This window comes from Homalodisca vitripennis, chromosome 6, assembly GCF_021130785.1.
Source record: "Homalodisca vitripennis isolate AUS2020 chromosome 6, UT_GWSS_2.1, whole genome shotgun sequence".
Lineage (NCBI taxonomy): Eukaryota > Metazoa > Arthropoda > Insecta > Hemiptera > Cicadellidae > Homalodisca > Homalodisca vitripennis.
In genome coordinates, this window is record NC_060212.1 from 76,052,016 (window position 1) to 76,069,553 (window position 17,538).

The following is a 17,538-nucleotide window of genomic DNA, read 5'->3' on the forward strand; positions in this document are numbered from 1 at the left end:
GAAGGCTAAAGTTCAACCAGAGCGTTCACTGTCGAGCTCTCATCCATTTGAGAAACAATAAACAAAGTTCTGTCAAATGTCAATGACTCAAGCACGCTACCACGTGATAAATTCTCTATTAGTCTATATCATCTACTTATTTGTTTAAACAGATCATCTCAGAAATATAAAAAAGTTATTGCAAATAATATCTAAAGCAATCCAAAATTTTTTTTAATTAATAAAAAATGGTAATGTAGATCTCGTAACAAGCAAATAATTAATAAATCATTATAGTTTTGTTTTCTTAAATAAATTACTCATTCGCGTCCATTTTATATATATCTATAAGCTACAGTAAGCGTTTAGAAACAAAATAATGTCAAATAACAAATGTTTGACTGTCAAAATATGTTAAAGTAAATATGAAACGTAATTTGCTGCAATGCATAGCATCAAATAACGATCTAACAATAAAAATTTGATATTTAAAAATGAAAGAGGGAACCAAATATATATATTATATATACGTGTGTGTGTGTGTGTGTGTGTGTGTGTGTGTGTGTGTGTGTGTGTGTGTGTGTGTGTGTGTGTGTGTGTGTGTGTATAAGTTCTGTCGCAAGTACTTTCTCTGTTTATTAAAATACGATTTGGCTATTGCCATTTATACAATTTTTTTTTGTTTGGTTTTGTAAATGCATATGTGACAGATAAGGCCAAATACCAAATAATTAAATCGAAAAAATAAGGGCTCTGTGATGTAATGGTAACACATTCACATGCCAAGTGAGAGATCCAGGTTTGAGCCCCGGTAAAGCAAGTACTTTTTGTGATTCAATGTAGATTGACATTAAAGTCAGCTATTGCCATTTTAAAAATATATTTATAACGGTAACAACCCAACCCAGTACCAAGTCTGCAGTGATTTTCACGACAACTTAACATCTGATAAACGGCATACTCTATCATTAATAATAATCAACTGATAGAATACTAGCATTATTTCTTTTTACATAAAATTTGCAGTTCATTGAGTCATCAATTTACAAAATTTTTATTAATTTTTTTGATATGACATAAAAGTTTTCGTGAACGTATTTCTAATTACCAGCTATATAATAACAAATTAACATTTGACCTATTTTATGATTCTTTACTTGTGATGATTAAGATAATTGATGTAACTGGGAAATGAAGGATGAGGCTAGAGAATTTGTTCTGAATATAAGACGTTTATGGGACAGGTGCATGTTTCATAACAGCATTAGAATGAACAACTCAACTCGTCTTCAAACATATTTTTAAAACACCGTAAGTGACTATTATAATTCCTGCAAGGGCTTAACTGAAAAATTTGGCAAACATCCATCCCTTATTCGTAAATGTGTAGAGGGTAGATTTGTGAGCTGTCATGATAACATTCCCTCACATCCCATCCCCATTCCTTCGGCCGAGTTTATTATGTATCTAGTGTTTTTTCTGCTCAGTAGGCGGCTTAATCCTCATGTACTGTGAATTTATAAACGTATAAAACTGAACTTTAAACCAATTACAATACTTATAATATGTGTTACAATACAATATTTAATAGATTTCATATTTGTCTTTTCATGGTTGTCCTGTATTCCACCATTAAAAAGAATACGACCCTTTGCGACAACAATTTAATTGTATTTTTGTCAATGGATTTACAATTGCTTCAGATATAATTTTAAAATAAGTTATTAAGTATTAAAACAGTATTTTTATATACAAAATATTTATCTAATAGTAAATGTTATTATGAATACTATAATTATCTTCTTTTATCTTGTACTGATCCATTAACCTATCAACTCGTTCAACGAGATAAATTAGCTTTATTTTGTAAAATAATTGTTCCTAGTGTACGAATCAAAGTATGTCAATTAATAGATTGTAATGAGAATTTATGGTACTCCTAGTAGCGGTGCAAAGATAAAATTAAACAAAAAGTATAATTTTAACCCTTATAAGTAGGTATTTACGGTTATGTTTAGATTCTCTAAAGTGTATCGTGTTCAATGAGGTGTCGCTGGGAGATCTAAACACATATTATGAGACAACAGAATGTCAGGATTAAGAAGAAATATCATGGAACTCGTGGACATTTAAAACCAGCACCATGATGACTAAACTAAGCATTCCCTAATGAATAGATGTAGAAGAAAATAACAACAATATACATTTAAGACATTTACATAAAAATATAACATTAGCAATCCAATAATTTATGTTGATGTGGTAAGTAGGTTTTTAAGCCGTTAAGATAATATTCCACTAATTCTCACTACCATTTTGTAACAAGAGTGTATTCTGTACCCATAATAACAACAGGATAATAAAGAAATATTAACAATTATTTACTGCTAATTATAAAATATATTTACTTTCGATTTTATATTATAAATGTTCTAATACTTATTATTAAACTTATAAATAAAATAAAGTTTACGTTTTAAAATTTATATTAAAATTTATTTTTAACTTATATGAGAAAATACTCGTATTTTAATAAGAAATTATTATGAATAGATTCGACTGTTAAAAAAACGATGTCTATTGTAGGGCTTTGTGTACGTTTAACTATAACAGGACATATGGAGTCCTAAGTGATGTCTTACTAATATACCTCTTAAACTATTATTCAGTATTCGCTTTTCAATGGATACATAAGTCCGTTTGAAAACGACACACGTGTGCTTTCATTGATGATGAGCACAGAGTGTATATGTCCACATATCCTGAGGCCAGACTTAACCAGTGCACAGGAACATTTGACATTATAGACTATACACCCTGCCGTACCCGTGTGGCACTTTCGTCATTCAAACTTGTCTCAACATATATCTGTTCGTTTTACTATTTGGCCTTTGTCCATGTATGCATTGTATACGTATTACTATTTTTCTTATCAACATTTATATTCTTGTTCATCAATTATGTTGGTATTACAAATCATGCGTTTATTTAATAAACGTTACATTGGCGGAGTAAGTCACGCGATCCTACGAACCAATCACATCAAAGTATCATCCCTCTCCAACAAACTAGAGCCTTTCTCTTTCACTCCATGCTTTTCCAGCAACCATGTAACACCACGTATTTCTGTGTCTGCACCGACGGTGTCAATTGCAAAGTCTATTCGAGTATTATTTCACTCCTTTACAAATTAACAACATTAACGATGCAGTTCATAGAAACATTACAGTTTGGCGGCGACATTACAGTCCATAGCTCTTATACGGCTTTTGCTACTATAACTGAAATATGTTTTTATCTTTTTTCCGTACTATTCTATATATAAACTAATATTGTGTTTTTAGGTACATTTAAAAGTTGTGTTGTCATATTTGAGAGTATTACGGAAAAATTCAACTAGTATTAATATAGATTTTGTGTCAGTGGTTTACAAAATACTTTTATTGTACACACGGTTCATGAAATATAAAAAAACATTAGGCTCAAATAAAAAAAAACATTCACATATTTATGAATTGTAAACTTTAAATATTATTGAGCCTTAATGAGTAATAATAAGTCAAATTCTTATTGCAAAATAACAAATAGAACTAATGTATTTGTTTATTGTAAAATGACTCAATTTTTCATATTAACTTTTTTAACAGGAAAGTCTCAAAATTATAAATTACATAAAAACCTGTTACGTTAGCTTGATCTTATTAATAAATGGATTCATAAAATGTCTTTCTAGAAGCTAATTTCAAGAACGGCTGGACTAATTTAGTTAATTATTTTCTAATATATTTGTTGAAAAATGAGGTTTATTTGAAACAATTTATGAAAGAAACATACCCTTTTTAACCAAAGTAGACTTCTTATACCTACGTACGTGTGTACATATTTTTCTTCGTCGGGACATCAAGCAACTCTCTACTATGGCACCAGAAATATCATAGACTGGAATCTAGAAGTAATTTTATTAAATGGTTTTTACAAGTTGATGCTATACAAACTTGAATAGATGCGAGTACAATAACAGTCAAGTTAAACAAGAAAGTCTGTTAGAAAGTTATGCAACTCCTTACATAAATAGGTAGGGAGTAAGTAAAGTGAAGGACTTAATGAGGCACAATTATTAGGTACAATCTAGCACGTAACGTTTCTAACGCTGCTAACAGAAGGTTGATTGCATAGAAACAGGAGTTGTGTAAACCTTAACACATTCTGATCTACCATTTACAGACTCCTTTGACATGCAAGCAAATTACTTCTTTAGCTTTGACCGAACCTCAGATCCTTATAAAACTTTTTGGGTAGCGAAGTTCATGTCTTTTAAAACGAGTAGTGGATAGACACTATATCTTTGTCGTCTCAATAATTATTAATTACCTCTAGAGCTCCCTTCCTGAATAGTGCATATAAATAATTTTTTTTTAGATAATTTCCGTGTATGAATAATATAAGTTAAACCTTTTTTTATGTTAAAAGTTTTTAAGATAAGCTATGACAATAATTTACATGTAAATGTAACTGACTATATTGTACAAATATTAAATAGTTAGCAAAATTATTTCAACATTTAAAATGTTTCTGTTTCATTGGCATATTCCGTAACCTAAACCATGCTTCTCTGTAATTATTCAAAGATTCATTCTGGGATTTTCTAAAGTATTGTGAAAAGAATAAAAAAAATTTAGGGTCTACATAGTTGTATATATGTTACGGTTTCTTGTAAAACCATTATAATCTAATGAATCTGTTCTTCAATTCAAAATCTATTAGTATTTATCTTTGGAAAATCTTTAAAACGAACTAGCTATGTGAATTAAATCCACCTTACTAAATGTTTTGCTTTTAATTTTAATTTTATTTATATACATTAGAATCTAACCCCGTACTCAAGTGGACCAGTCAAGTTTAAAACACTAGTTTACATGATTACGTAAAGGCGAGGCTATTATAGTATTGATTGGTAAATTAACATAACTGAATTTAAGAAAAATCCTATTATAGATGAAGTTACTAGATTAAAGGAGTAAATAAGCACGAGTGACATGTTAAGTTAATTAGTGAATATTAAATGGAATTGAGTTACTATTTTCAATGGATATAAGGGGTAATATAGTTATCTATTCGATTGCTTTTCTTCCCTGTTTTTGCTCGGACTAAGAAAATACTGCTTATTTAATAATACCTGTTATCCAGAATTAAAGCCTAATATATAACTCAGCAATATACAATTTAATCATGCTGACTGAAAATAAAACGTGTATACGATACTTACCGACATTAAACTGTAACCTTATGGCTTGTTCAAAATCTATTATTCAAAGTGGTTTTCTATTTATATAACATAGTTATGTGCTGGGATTTATGAGAAACGGAAAGTAACCAACATTTTATGTCTTTAGTTTGGAATCTCTCTTTAATTCCGTGTTGTTTTAATCGAAGTTATCATATCACCAAACACAAATGAAGAACAGCGTTTAAAGATTTTAGCGTTAATGCACTAATAAGCGTCAATAACAGCTACTCAATTATCGACACTTGCAAAAGGCAATAAATATTAGATCAATATATTATAATATATTAATATATCAAACATTATATTATATTATTGTAGAATTATCGAGCCCAAATTCCAATAGTAGCTGCAAAAAGGGGAAAAAATAATCAAAATAATATGTCAAGTAATAGTAAAACATTAATTTCTACATAGACGGGTAAGCACGGAAAAATGTGTTTAAAAATTTGGTAACGTAATAAATCTTCTATGACTGGATATAATCAATAATGAATAACTGGCTGAGCTTTAGCAAAGCGTATCACTTGTGCTACTGGATAAATTTCATTTCTATTTGTCTGTACGTATATCTTTCTGTCTATTAGACTATCCTCCGGGAATCTCGAGGACGAACTCACCCATTTTTGTATTAACACTGAGTTCGATTATGATACATATCTTTATTAAATTTGGCTTAGATATAGCGAATACTTTAACGTTAGTCTTATAGTGACCTTCGATGGAAACGAGATAATAGCAAAATAAATAAATTTTCAAGCAAACTGTGTACAATTGTGTTACATTTTAAAAAACTAAACTTTCAGATATAAAGTAAAATATAAGAGATTCGACTAAATAATAAAAGTTGACGACTATTGACTTCATTGCCATCTTACGGTTTAGTAGATCTGTTCTTGCGTACTGGTGCTTTTATTTAAACCCTGGTATAAAACCAAACTTATAGAAAAAGTTGTAAATAAACCACGAGTTCTTTGATGGTGCATATATTCAACCGTGCAATTCCCCTTAACTGTCAGGAGGGTGTAACAATTTCTCCCCTTTATATTTACATGTTTGTATGTCTGTATATCTGTAAGATATCTTGAGAGTAACATGAACTATATAAGTTTGAAATTTTGCATTCAACTTTAGTGAATACTAAAATGCTACACATGTTGTGCGAACTCTTACGGTGTAATTAATTTGCCAACTGTATATAAAATGTGTATATATAATGCATGTATATAATATTACATACATTATAAAGAACTTGTTTTCCTTTTCCACAGGTGCTTTGTATAGCACATGGAATTGTATTTTTGTGTGATCTTTTTGGTGAATAAAGATTTTTGTGAACTGTGAATTGTTAATTACTAGTTTTACTTGCTTCCTGCTTAGCTTTCCAACATTTATATTTGAAAAACTCCTATATCATTTGTTTTAATTGCACGTGTAATATACATGAATGGGAAAACTATTTAAATTTGGTTACGAGAACTGAGATCATTCCTATCTCTGCAACCTACTTGGTCGTGGTAAACGAGGCTTGAAAGCTATGAACGTGGGAATGAATTGTCATTGAGAACCCATACAATGACATTTTTTGGGAAAGTATTTTAGGTTAAAGAGCACGTATACGAAAATAATATTTGTTTACATGTTAGGAAGAGTAAGTTAACATACATTTAATTTGTTATTAAATATTAGAATTTTGAGGATTTAAATTTTAATCATACATAATCTGGTAAATATTCAAAAAATACCTTACATCTAAAAAACTCGATTACTTTTATAAAACAAAACATTCTTTATAACTTAAATTTATATGAACCATGTCACAGTGATAACTAACATGTTTTTTACATATAAAAAATATTATTTATATACAATTATTTAAACTAATTATAAATAATTGTAATAATAAATATTTAATGCACGGTAAACATTTGTATAAATTTCTTTGTCCTCATACCCCGAGGTCGGACTCAACTAATTTATAAGAGCGTTAAACTAATAGAATTCTTTCTCTGCCATACACTCTAGGTTCATTCATCATTCCGATTTGACTAACTGGGTGTTTTCCTGTTCAGATTTCGTTCAACGATGCACAAACAAGAACGTAATAGATAATACAACAGTTTTAAAACATCCCCATGAAATAAATTCATAAAATCACAGTAAATAATATATTTGTTTACAATTAACATTTTCGTTTTCCGATTCCATTCAGTACACGCAATATTATTGCGTAGAAATAATAAATATTGAACAATTGAATAATATAACTTTTAAATTTATTATTTTATATTGAACTGTTATATTTATAATCGTCTAATAATCACCCACAATTTATCAGGACTAAATCTTTTTTACATTATCAAAGATTATTTATATAAAGGGTTTTTCGTTTGACGTGGGTAGATGTTGAGATGAAATTAAACAAGCTATGTATGATATATTAAGGAAATTAATTTTTCATATGAAAGGCCCATGTATGCCATTGTGTATGGAATATGACATCGTTCAAATGTCCACCGCGGTGTCTCGCATTGATATGGATTCGAGTCGTCAAATTTTCAACTTACTCTGCCACATAAATCCGGTTGAATTTGAGCGATGGCCTGTGGGTTATGTTGATGTTAAGTTCATCAGATGATTGAGGCCTGTTGGCATGGACCTGCGACTTCAGAAAACCCCATAAAAAGTCTAGGGGCGTCAAATCGCATGATCTCGGTGGCCCATTCACGTCACCTCCGCGAGAGATAACCATATCCTCAAACCATATATGCAAAATATTTGTGGTGTCGTTCGCTGTGTGACACGAAGCACCGTCCTGCTGAAACCACATATCGTTTGCTTCCATATCGTTCTACTTGGGCAAAAATTAATCTGTTATCATTCTGTAGCGTTCGCCGTTGAAAGTGGTCGGCTCACCTAAGTTGTTTTAAACAAATACGGACCAATCACACCGGCAGCCATAAATGTACACCAAACTGTAAATTTTGTGGATTCATCGCTAACTGGTGAGCCTCATGTGGGTTCGCGTTGTCCAATATACGGCAAATTATGCTCGTTAACATAGCCATTCATACATAAATGTGTTTCGGCGCTGAAGATAATTTTTCGGCTGAAATTAGTGTCCTCTTCCAAATGCTCCAAAGGCCATTCGGCAATAAACGGCATGGTCTATGATCATAAACCTAGAGCTTATGAGTAATTTGTATGGATGCAGGGCTAAATCCAGACGCTAAATTCGCCAAGTCGATTTCTTGCGCACGGCATGGAATTGACCGCGCGGGTTCCTCGGCACACCTTCACGGACAGCGGCAACGTTCTCGGTATATCTGCTGTTCCTTTGACGTCTGGGTATAGGTTGGTTGTTTACCGAACCTATTTTCTCGAATTTAGCTACCAAACGTTGAAGAGTTGACATTGAAGGGCCTCCGTGTCTGCCGTAAAATGGTCGCAAGGCACATATTGTTTTAACTAGTGAACACTCATTTTGATAATAAAGTTTAATCATCAGAACGTGCTGCTCAATCGTGTAACTTGTCATGATGAAATAACTTGTCATAAAATGGCAGCACTCACTGAACAATAATACACTGATTAAACCTCTGGTAGCAAAACAACATGGCCGTTACAGTTGAAAAACCCTGTATTTAAAATTAAAAACTTTACAAATATTTACACACACAAGTAAAAACGAAACTCTTTTTAGTCTACTAAGGTACAGTTCACAGTACTTACATAAATTTATTTTTTGATCGGAATATATATATATATATATATATCTGATAAATTATATAATATAATAATTTCTCTTTAATAGTGCAAACTATGGGTGTACAAAGTTTAGTTCAAATTTAGATACATGTTATTTGAGTAAGATTTTCGCTATGTTGAGTTAGAACTGAAATAATGATAATAATTTCAATGTTATAGATATTATGATATTATTTAACGTACAACTTATTTTATTATAAAAAATGTTTCCACTTACAGTCTTGTTAGGAGAAACCAACCTAAAACCTCATTTAGGTTATTCGTATACCCATTAAAAAACCGTGTAGGAGACACCTTAGGAATAAATCTTGAAAAAACCTTTAAAATTTCGCTAAAATATTTTCATATGTGGATGTTTAAACGGAGGACTACACTTATAGTTATTCGTGCTTTTGACCAAAGGATTATAGGTTTTGCGTGGATTTTTGACGTTTTTAAATTAAAGAGGTGTAAAGGTTTGCCTTATGTATATCTAAAACAGTATGGAAAGTGATATTACCAATTTGTTAAATACACAACACCACAACTCCTATCAGCTTTAAATATACCCATACCAAAAAGACAATAATTTTTAGTTTTTTTATGACAAGGACAAAAAGCCCTAGAAATGCTTCTTTGATTAAACATATTTTGATTGAATATGTTTTTCTGTAATGCAATGTGAATCTGAACACTTGAAACAAAGTTATATCTGTAAAACTAACAAATGTTCGTGACACAACTAGAGAAGAGGATGAATGAGGAACATTATGAAAAAAAATCGTGATTATATCCCAGATCACTGACCCTTGTTTAACTTCGTTAATCACATGTGGTAGATTGGGTCAGACGATCTGACCGATATTACGTGGGTCTGACAATCCTATTCCACTTAGGGTTTGTATGGTTGCATCGTATATAAACGTTTTAATTTCAAATAACAGATACCTTCTTCATTTTTAATGACGATATATATTTTGCTGTCATTCTTATGAGCAGATATTGCGCATAGTTAATGATCAATATCCAGTCACCATGTCTTATATACCATTATTATATTTGATGTGAATTGTATATATTTGCTTATTTTTAAGATACATTTATCTTTTAGCGTTTACAGGCATTAAATTAAAACACTATGAAATTGTGCTAATAATGTTGGTTTTTATTAGTACTAACCAATTATGCAAAAATGTATGAACATTATAATAATGCATATAAAACCAGGACAAGAATAAAACAAGATTAAAAAAAAGATCCTTTCATAATCAGAAACAGTAATGGAATTGTATAGTAAGTCTATAAACTTAATTAATGAGTACAGTTGAAGAAGATTCACAATTATGTTCTATTATGTGAGTGCATCTTAATTCCACAGATTAGACTGTCAAAAAAGAAGATGTACGTTTTGAATTTATGATCATAAATAAATAAATAATAATGGTTTAAATAATAAAGTACAGTGGACGGAACTGCTTTGCCTACACACACATAATACAGTTCACAACAATCCTATTGAACAAAGAATACTTTAAGGCATTTCAATGTAAACAAATGTATACTGCCTTTAAAAGCTAAGTATGTATATAAAACAAAGGCCTGCAAAGGTATATCAGTAGAGACCTCCTTGCGGGTGGAGGAAGTACCAAGATTGATCTGGTTTATCAACGACCCAACCGACACATACGAAGAGTGATAAGCGGATGACACCAGGTGAGACTCGATAAAAGGGTCATCGGAGCGAGTCGCCCATTGTCCACGGACCCTCATCAACTTAGACCTGGACTTAGGGAACGCAGGACCAGGATATTATAATACAGAGCTCCAGGACTGCAGGACCTGGACATTATAGAACAGGATACCAGGACCACAGGACCAGGAATTCATGGAACATGGATAATGCTGTCACCAGATACCAGATAATATTATTTTGGTTTACAGGATGTAAACTTGTCAGTGTGTAGGTGTCTCAAATTTATATTTTCAAGGATAAATTGCAGTATTGTACGTGTGGTGTATTGTTAACATAATTTGAGCCTATTTTTCCTGTCTTACTGAGATTGCCTTCGAATATTTGGCTCTCAAGAGGCAATATGAAAATTGTTACGGTTTGTTGCCGTGGTCTTCGTGCTATGCGGGCGGTGTATGAAATCACTCAACTATTTACTGGTTTGTCGAGGTTTTTTTAAATAATTGTTTGAATGTTATAACTTGCTCTGTACTAATTTGTGTCCTGGAGGCAGTCTAAGATTTGCGTAGTGTTGTTTAGAACCTGTAGCTTCTACCATTTGAGGGGAGCCTATCTTGACAGTGCTAAACTTAACCTAATAAGTAACTGACGAATAATATTATTAATTTTTATATCGTGTCTCAATTTTTAATACTTGTGGATGATCCCTTATATGATGTTAGTTATCTAGAAATGTTGTTTGTCCAATTATAAAATCAGCTCTAAATCCCGTAATACTACCGTAGATTTGTGGCAATGTTTAGTTTTTTCATTAGGTACTTTCGAGAAAATGAAATCAATTAATTATTTAAATTATTAACGTAACATTCTAAAAAAGAGTAATCAATAAGCATTGAGGACAAAACGTATATTGAAGTAATAAATAATAAAAATGTTACAAGAGAATTTAATTTTAACTTATTGGTTTTATTTTCAAGAATTGCTGTAAAAAAAAAACACAATCCGACAAAATATTTCTTTGGCTTATACCCATAAATAAAATATTTTACATTGAATTCACAATATTATACAATAAATCACATTTTTATAAGAGTATACACTTAGAGGACATGATATTGTGTGTCTTATAAACGGCAATATCGGTTTTACGTAGAAGAATAAACCAGTTAGTGCTTGTCTAAACACGATACGAGTTCCACTACAACAGTTAAACCATAAAATAACAATGTTATTGACAAGGAATAAGGAATTTACAAGGAATTAACTTAAAACACACATATTTGGTTTACAGCTGATGAAAGCATTTAGTTGGAATTGTAGTTGTGTTTTATACCGATTAGGATAATTATATTAGAAATATTATAAGCTTATTATGTTTTTGTTTACGTAAAGTGTTTGTTTTTTAGAGAGTCAATAATTAGTACTTTGATAGAATCTAACAAATATATTAGTAGATATGAATATGGCGGCCTAGGACACTTTTGGGAGAGTCAGAAAATCAATGTAAAATACTGTCCATTGAACCATAAACAAATCTGAGAAATCAAACAGGAAATCACGAATGTTAAATAACCGAATCTATAGCTGTTTTACTGTTCATTGTAGGCTTCTAATTTCTTAAGCTGTTTTAATGAAAAAATCCAGAAATCTTCGAAATCTTTATTCCACGAAGTTAATTGTAACACAGTCTTTATCTTTAATAGTCTTCTTTCCAGTAACAACCAAGTGTAATTTTTCATTTTTGTTCAATTCTTTAATCTTTTTTTCATCCAAAACAGTCAAAAATCTGTTTGGCAAGTGTACTTTACAATCTTCCAACTCGGCAATTATTGTAAACCCGAATTTATCTTTCATTTTCTCCAAATTCACAATTTTGTATTTCTTATTTTCTTCTAATTCTATTAATCTCTTGTATTCTTTGAACTTTAAATCACCAACCTTATTCAACTCTTGTAACAGTGCCATTTACATAGAAAAAAATTAATACTTCTACACTTTTAAGGTGAAAAATCAACACTATACTTCCAAAATACACAAAAAACCGGGGTTTTGACCCTAAAAACGTGTTTTTAGGGTCAAAACCACAGCTCTTAAGGTGCATACATACTAGAGTTTTTTTAAAAAATCCTGAAAATCTACTGAAATATCTCTAATTATTGCGGATTTTTATCTTAAAAGTTGATAATTTGAACGAAATTTCTCGAAAAATCACTAAAAATTTGAAATTTAGAAAATCTCTAAATAAATTCTTTTCCTATCTAAATAGAAGAATCTACAGCTGTTTTACTACAATTTGTGCTGATTTGTGTCAAATTCTAGTAAAATTCTCCACTTTTCAAAGTCTGAGTTATACAAATTTTCCCTATATAAATAGAAGAATCTAACGCTGTTAAATCATAAATTCTGCTGATTTGTATCAAAATCTTTAAATTTTTCCTATATAAATAGAAACATTTAACGCTGTTTCTACATAAATTGTGTTAATTTTTATCAAATTTTGATAAAAATCCTTAGAAATCTACTGAATTATTGCTATTTTTCAGCTTAATAAAAAGATATTTTACTAAATAGTAAAACTTGGCAGATTCAAATTTTCCCTATTTAAATGGATAGGAAAAAGATATCCTGCCCGTACTGCAAAAAAGACATTTTCGAACATCATTATACCCGACATTATAAGTCGAAAAATCATCTAAAAAACAAAGACATTAATTTATGAAAAAGAACTAAATTATTTGAGGAATTGGGCTAAAGAAAATCAAATTGCCGATCACCAAAACATGTATAATATAGAAAAATTGCGTGAACTAAAGAAAAATTTTAAGGAAAGTAAAAAAGATCTCAATCTATTTAATGATGAAAAAATTCATTCAATAGCTGAAAAATTGGCTATCGAAACTAACGACAAAACTAAGTCAGAAATGATCGAAGAAATTGATAAAACGATTAATGAGAAACCTGAAAATATCATTGATGTAGAAGTTTTATCCTCAATACACGGTCTATTTAAGCAATACATTTTAACAAATTTGAACGACAATTTCATGTCAATTTACAAATATCTTTCTATTTTGCGCCCAGAAATTAAAAGTTTAATCGAAAAATTTCAAGAAACTGTGAAAAATAGTAAAGGATATCTCTCTTTAGAATGCGAATACGAACGAACTTTAGTGAACGGTGAAACACAAACTTGTCCAATGTACTTTACTATAAAAGCAGACGAGATCTTTGATGTAAACGACTTTATTTCTAAACAATTTAATAAATTAACACATCGAGAACAGACAAATCATCCAAATCGAGGTTCTGGATGGACATTAAAACGCTGTAAACAACTGATTTTGAGCCTTAATAAACACGAAATGCTGAACGCAGGATCATATATCGATTTACCACAAGAAATAAAGGTAAAGAAAGCTTGTGTAAATATCAAAAATGAAGATGACTATTGCTTTATTTACTCTATCCGATGTGCAATTGAAAAATCAAAATTTCATCCTGAACGTGTAAAACAATATGAAAAATTTGTAAATGACGAGATATTTTCAGGTTTCGAGTATCCAATGTCTTTGAAAGATATACAATTATTCGAGAAACGCAGCTCCAATTCCAAGTACAAATATCCAAAAATGTCTATAAATATCTATACTTATGATGAAAAAATTAATATTGTTCCGTTACAAATTTCAGAAATTTATGATGCCGAGTTAGAAATCGATTTATTGTATGTTAAACAAGATGACAAATCTCATTATGTTTTGATAACAGATTTAAATAAGCTCGTTTTCTCTCAGTTATCTAAGCATGAACACAAAAAATTTCTATGCAGAAGATGTTTAAGCCATTTCTACAAATCTGGAGATTTAACAGATCATTGAGAAATTTGCAAGCAACACGAAGTTTGTAAGCCAATTATGCCCTTTCCAGGTCAAACAACATCATTTACTAATTATCAAAAGAAATTTTCTCATCCTTACGTTATTTATATGGATTTTGAGAGCATATTAGAAAAAATTCCGACATGCAAGAACAATGCACAAAGATCGATTACAACCAAGATTCAGAAGCACATTCCTTATGGTTTTACTCTATATTTAGTGTCAAATGTGACAAATCGCATGTACAAACCTATATGTTATAGAGCAAAAAATGAAGAAGATTTGCCAAATGTTCCTGCAAAATTGTTTGAAGAACTCAATAAAATATCAAAATACATAGCTACAAAATATAATTCTAAGAACAAAAAACCTATGAAATTGACTGAAGAAGAAGAAATTTCATACCAAAATGCAAACGTTTGTCATATTTGCGAATGGTCTGCTTATGATGTTGGGTCAGTTCAGTATGGTTTTACTCCTGATAGTTGGAAAGATAAGAGTTATAATAAAGTGAGAGATCATTGTCATTTCACCGGCAAGTTTCGAGGCGCAGCTCATGCATGTTGCAATCTGAATTTGAAATTTCCACAAAACATTCCAGTTTTCTGTCACAATATGAGTAACTATGACACACATTTGTACATAAAAGAATTAGCTAAGAAATATGGAAACGTTGATTTGATCGCAAACTCAGAAGAAAAATATATAAATTACTCTGTAAATTCTGGATACGGGTATGAGTTTGATGGTGACAAACCTAGAAAGTTCATAAAATTCTCTTTCGTAGACACATTTAGATTCATGGCCTCGTCTATTGAAAAGTTAGCTAAAAACCTCAAGAAAGAAGACTTCAAACATACAAATCATTTTATACAAGATGGTCTGAACGCAATTCTAGAAAGACAACCAAATGACGAAGAAGAAATCTTTAAAATTCTATCTGGAAAAGGAATATTTCCCTATGAATTTATCGATAGTATTGAAAAACTTGATTACACAGAAGAGCTAAAAATTCAAGATTTCTATTCACTTTTAACAGATGAGAGCATATCTGAGAAAGATTTTCAACATTATTTAGCTGTTTGGAATAAATTAAAAGAGAAAAATCTAGGAAATTACTCTGATCTCTATAACATCCAAGATGTTTTATTGCTTGCCGATATATTCGAAAATTTCAGAAACATTTGCCTAAATTGCTATAAACTCGATCCGGCACACTATCTAACAGCTCCCAGTCTCGCATGGGACGCAATGTTAAAATTAACGAAAATTGAGCTTCAGCTAATTAACGATTATAATATGTATTTGATGATTGAAAAAGGTATTCGCGGAGGCATTTCTCAATGTATTAAACGATATGTGAAAGCAAATAACAAATATTTGAAAGATTTTGATAAGACAAAGCCCGAAAACTATTTGTTATACGTCGATGCTAATAACCTTTATGGGTATGGCCTAATGCAAAAACTGCCGTTTAGTGATATCAAGTGGATGGATCCAAAAACTTACACAACTGCAGAATGGAAAGAAACAATTTTGGAACTCACCGGCGACGAAGATTATGGCTATATTCTTGAAGTCGATCTTGGATATCCAACAAATTTACACGAACATCACAAGGATTTACCTCTTGCTCCAGAACATTTTAAAAACAAACTTTGCACAACTCTACTGGATAAAACTGAATACGTTGTTCATTTGAGAAATTTGAAGTTCTATTTGGAACAAGGTATGAATTTGAAACATGTGAATAGAGTTATCGCATTCGATCAGAAGCCTTTTATGAAAGATTACATTGATTTTAACACAAACATGAGAACCAAAGCTACAAGTGACTTTGAGAAGGACTTTTACACGTTAATGAACAACTCAGTTTTTGGAAAATCTATGGAAAATGTGAGAAACAGATGTGATATTAGACTAGGAAATGAAGAATTTTCAATGAAACAAGCTAAGAAAACAAATTTCAAATGCTTTAGTATCTTTGACGACAACTGTATAGCGAGTCACATGTATAAACAGAAAGTAAAATTTAACAAGCCGATCTACATAGGATTTTCAGTTCTCGACCTCTCAAAATTGCTAATGTACGAGTTTTATTACAACAAATTAAAGAACTATAATCCAGATTTGAATCTGTGTTACATGGATACAGACAGTTATTTTCTAGAATTAAAACGTGATCCTTACAAAATTATTAAAGAAAATTTGAATGACTTTGATACGAGCGATTATCCAAAAGATCATGAATGTTTCGGTACTAAAAATAAGAAAGTCATAGGAAAATTCAAAGACGAACTAAATAGCGAAGTTTTAGAAGAATTTTGTGGTTTAAGATCAAAGATGTACTCGTACAAATATCTAGACAAAAATCCAGTTAGGTGTAAAGGAATTAAGAGAAGCGTTGTAAATAAAACAATAAATATCGAAAACTTGAAGAGATGTTTGTTCGAAGATAAAGAAGAATTTAGGGAGATGACAGTAATCAAAAGCTACAAACATGAGTTGTACACAGTTACCATAAACAAGCTGGCACTGAACGCTAAAGATGATAAGAGAATTGTCCTAGAAAATAAGATCGATACAGTACCTTATGGCTATAAAAATGAAGCAAAATCTGATATATTAGATGAGTTAAATAAACTTGGAAACTTTGACATGTAAATGGAAGATGATTTGATTCACTGCCACAAATGCAAGAAAAAAACGAAAAATATAGATTCTAAAATCGTTCAAACTCAAAACGGATTGTATAGAATTGCAGCAAAATGTTCAAAATGTAAGACAAATAAGAGTAAATTTATAAAGAATCCAAATGAAAAACAAGTAAAGAAAGAATCTAAGAATAAGGAAGAAATCGAGATTGAAGCTAGAGAAATTCATGCACCAGTACGAAAAAAGTTTAAAAAGAGAAAAATTATAACTTTAGGAATTGACGATTTATGGGCAGCAGATTTAGT